At 33.3% G+C, this 4,924-nt stretch overlaps 1 non-coding gene across 1 annotated transcript; it reads right to left on the reverse strand.

Annotated features, from left to right (window-relative positions):
• Nucleotides 1–4,526: 4,526 nt before the first annotated feature.
• LOC131175070 (small nucleolar RNA R71) lies at nucleotides 4,527–4,633 on the reverse strand. Its single transcript, XR_009145230.1, has one exon. It is a non-coding gene; the product is annotated as a small nucleolar RNA R71 (small nucleolar RNA).
• Between the last annotated feature and the right edge of the window lie 291 nt (nucleotides 4,634–4,924).

The raw sequence follows: 4,924 nt of genomic DNA on the forward strand, positions 1-4,924 counted from the left end.
GATGATATTAAGAGTTGATATCATGTCTCATTGCCGATTAGTGATGAGCCTAGTAAGTCACACACATACACAAGTAATCATTAAATTAAATATGATTTAATTAATTAATTAAAGAGTTTAATTGATCAATTAAATAGGTTTGGTTTGCAATTAGATTGCAAAGTCCCTTGCATGACTTGAAACCAAATCTAGGTTATTGGATGTATAGTATAAGTTAAATTTATATTTAAAGTGTTTAAATATGAATTTAATTAATGAGAAATTAATTAATAAATTTATGTTTGATATAAATTGATTAGAAGAAGAGAGATAATTATTTTGGGTTGAGAACTCAAAATTAAGACACAGGGGTATTTTGGTCATTTCACAGGGTGACATGTGGCACCATGAGATGATGACACATGGCATCACACATAAGCTTGCCATATGTCTTTTAATCATGTAAGATGATCAAAGTCAAGATTAAATGTAGGTTTGACATTTGGCACAAAGTGATTGGGTCAATTAAACTAGAGTTAATCAAAAGGTGGCATGTGGCAAGGGTTTTAAGTGGTGACCTAGCTATATAAGTGTAAGGATGAAAGAACAATATAACAAACTGCTCATTCTCTCTTTGTGCCGCCACCCTTGGCTGCCATCCCTTCTCTTCTTTTTCATCTTTTATCAATTCAAAGAGATTAGCAAATAATCTCTTGAATTAAAAATACTAGAAATTATTTCTAGTGTCCTGTTTACATCTGTAATCTCTCAAAAGGTAAAACTTGATTTTCTAATTCATAGAAAAAGCTTTAGAAGTAGTTCAAGAGCTGCCATAGGTGATCTTGGTGTGGAAAAGCTAGAGGGATAATATCTGGTGTCCTAAAGATGAATCCCAAAGGTTCCAAACACACTGTAGTGCATCAAGAGGTTTGTGCACTTGTTCTTGATCTAATCTAGGGTTCTTAAAATTAATCTGATTAATTCTAAAATCTTCAATGGCAAATGTAGATCCAAAAACATGTTAAAAGAGTTTTAATATGTTGTTTATCATTGAAATCAAATAGATAAAAATGAATCTTGCATGATGCATGTGACCCTAGGTGAAAAATTTTGAATTCAATGATATAAACTTATGTTTTTTATGCTTCCGCTCCTACATTTAGGCCATAAATTGAGCTAAAAAACTCCAAATAGAGTGATTTAAAAAGTGAAATGTAACTAGACACAATGAGGAATAACTTTGATGAAGAACATTTGGGCAAATTCTCACTGTAGAATGGCTTAATAGAACAATAATCTCTAGCCTCCAAAACTGAAATTTATGATTTATTCTCCATTGGTTAGAAGTATGAATTAGCAACTAATGCCAACACTTTTGGGAACCAAAATGTGGTAAATTTATGTGATTAGTACTCATGTAACTATTATGCATTGGAAAGTCAATAATTTGACCTAAATAGTAAAATGAATAGTAACCTTACATGTTAAACATGAAAATTCAATCAATAACTTTGTAATGTACCCTAGTACACCTAGTAAGATTGGTTTGGATAGGTTGGCATGCCAATAGGGTTCAGTTAGCAGTACTGCATATGGCATTATGCCATTCTGAGATTGTATGGCTTTTAGCCATTCTGATATTATGATGATACTTGGCCTTGTGCCTAATGTTTATTACAGCTTATCAGCTGTTCTGTTGCACACCGGGAGATACATACGTGACTGATGGTGTGACAGCCCGAGGCACTTGGTAACTAGTGCCAGTTTACCCATTTATCTAGTCCAGTAATCTAGTATAGGTTAATTGGGCAACCCAAAATGGAAGTTGATAAATTTAATGAAATCATTGATATAACAAGTGCCAAATAAATAGACTACAAATAATTACAAAAAATTTGTTTACATGAGACATCAATATACACATTGCATATTTATTTTCTTTTGGTTCTTTTTATTTTATTATTGGCACCAATAAGCATTATTGCTTAGCGCATCTCTTTTTTCCACGCATAGGTTCTGGAGAGACAGATAGAGAGCTTAACAAACCACAGACTGGGTGAGGTCACAGATCTACATAGAGTTAGAGTCACATCTCATCTGCAGTGCATCAGTGGTAGGAGCTTTAGGTTCCTTTTGAAATTTTGTTTTTGTATTTTGTAATGGGTAGTAGTTTGTGGTTTGTTGATAAACCCATTTTATATAGATATTTTAGAGTAGTTTTCCATCCATTTTGCCTTTTTAGTTTAGTAATTCTATGCTTTTTATGCTTATTTTAGTTAATTTGTTATTTTTAGTTTCATTATATTTGATTTTTAGAATTTTAATGTTTTTGATAGGTTTTAATAAGGTTTAAAGGCAAAAAGGTCCATATAAAAGAAATTTAAAGTGATTTGGAAGATTAAAGTAGAGTGAAAAGTAAAAAAAATTTGCTTAAAGTAGAAGACCAGCCGAGACTTTCAAGGACCTCCACATGCCTCGTGTTGAAGGTCGTGTAAAGATAAGAGTTACCCAGCAGAAATCAACTTGAGGCATGTAAATTCACACTGGGTCCTGTAAACAGAGACTTTGGAACAAAACACGCCGAAAGTTTTATGGGCCTCCACATGCCCCTTGTGGCGGGTCGTGTAAACAGAGATTTTGGAGAAAACACGCCGGGACTTTCAGGGACTCCCACATGCCCCATGTAGCTGGCTGTGCAGAATCTAAAAGCTCCTCCTCTGAATTAACATGAGGCATGTGGAAAACAACTTAAAACAACATGAGGCATGTGGGATGGCGCTGGCAGAATTGCTGACATGGAAAATTTTTCACTTCTCACACCTTTTACATCTTTTATCCTTATCCCTTTAGAGACTATTTTTAGGGCAACCCTTGAGAGGATATAAAATCATCATATTCTCATTTTTACCATAAGGAGAAAGAGAGAGAAAAATCAAAAGAGAGAGGAAGAGGGAATCACAGCATTTTTGGAGGAAGAACACCTGCAGGGTGATATTTTTCAGCTTCCTTTTTCAGAGATGTGGATCTTCTTCTTCTAGGTTCTTTTATTTTTAGTTTTATTTTCATGTTTTCTTGCTCTATTTCATATGTTCTACTTGTAAATACAAGCATGAGTGAGTAGATACTTAAGATTTCAGAGTTGGGTGTAATGATTTAAGTTTTATTTGTAGATTTGGACTAGTTTTAACCAAATTTTTAGTATATATAAGCTTTGATTCTTTTCTTGTTTGCTTATTTACATACCCATTGTTGGTACCCTTTGGGTTTTGTTCTTAATCCTAGATTGAAGGACCGAGAGGTGAGAATCTATGATAGATAATCAAGATAATGAACTTAATCATCTAGTGTTAGAAATAAACTAGTGGATTAAAAGGAATTTCAAGTTGATTAAAATGCTTAAAGGGTTTTGGGTAATTAAACATCACATGAGAATGGGGTTTAGTTTCATTTAAAGCACTCATTAGTTTGCTTGAAAGAGAAATTAAAGGAAATCAGAATCAACTTCCTTCAAACTTGTATTTTCCTTAATCTTGGCTTTGCCTATCCAAATCCTAATGAAATTTACTTCATGAACCTCAACTCTGGAGTTAATTTTTACCATTAATTAATTAAATCTTTTGTTACTTGCTGAATTAGTAAATTAGTATAGTGCTTAGAATTTTAATTGCTTAATTCATTATAATTTCCTTATTTTCCAATTTAATTTGCTGCATCTCTTACTCTATTTTTGTCACAAATTATCGATAGCCTAAATAATCATGAGATTTATAGTTTGGTACTCAAACAACAAATCTCTATGGAACGATATCTTTTCTTTACTACTTGAACGACCCGTATACTTGCGGAGTATGCAAACAAGTTTTTGGCGCCGTTGCCAGGTATTTGTTTTGTTTAATATTAGACGATTGATTGTTTGGTTAATTTAGGCATTTTATTTCTTATTTTAATTTCGCTTCTTTGTCATTTTACTTTGAGATTTTCTTATTTTAGTTTTTTAGGTACATATCTTTTATATGAGAAGAACAAAAAGTGCAGAAATTGATTTAATTTTTGATCCTGTGATTGAAAAGACAGCTAAAGCTTTAAGAGCATAGTCAAAAAGAGGAAAAGCTAAACTCAGAATTCAAAGACAGCAAGAGCAACATCAAGAGCAATAAGTGATAGAAGCTATGGCAAACAACAACCGATCAATTAAGGATCATGCTTTTCCTAATTTTGGAGATTTTAGACCATGTATTACAAAGCCTAGAGTGGAAGCAAAGAAGTTTGAGTTGAAGCCCTCACTTTATCAAATGGTTCAACAATCACAGTTTGGGGGAGGTCTTACTGAGAATCCACATGTGCATTTTGCACATTTTCTTGAAATTAGTGACATGCTGAAGATAAATGGAGTGTCAGATGATGCCATTCGATCGATATTATTTCCTTTTTCTTTAAAGGATCGTGCTAGGGAGTGGTTGCATTCATTACCTTCGGGTTAAATAACTACTTGGGATGAGTTGTCATAAGCTTTCTTGGCTCAATACTTTCCTCCTAGCAAAACTACGAAATTGAGAAATGAATTAACTTCTTTCAGACAAAGGGATGATGAGAGTCTCTATGAAGCTTGAGAGAGATATAAGGATCTTCAAAAGAGATGTCCACATTATGGAATCCCTAGATGGATGCTGGTTCAACATTTCTACAATGGTGTTTCTCCAGCAATTAGAAGTATAATTGATGCATCTTAAGGAGGTGATCTTATGGAAAAGTCAGAAGATGAAGCTTATTCAGCATTTGATAAAATTGCTTACAACAGTTATCAATGGAGCTATGAAAGAAATGAAATGAAAAAGCCACCAGCTGGTGTATATGAATTAGATGCCATGAGTATGTTCAATGCCAAATTTGATGCTTTGATAAGAAAAATGGATAAGTTAAGCATGAAGGTTGACTCATCAATGGG

This window comes from Hevea brasiliensis, chromosome 16 (genome assembly GCF_030052815.1).
Source record: "Hevea brasiliensis isolate MT/VB/25A 57/8 chromosome 16, ASM3005281v1, whole genome shotgun sequence".
NCBI classification, from domain to species: domain Eukaryota; kingdom Viridiplantae; phylum Streptophyta; class Magnoliopsida; order Malpighiales; family Euphorbiaceae; genus Hevea; species Hevea brasiliensis.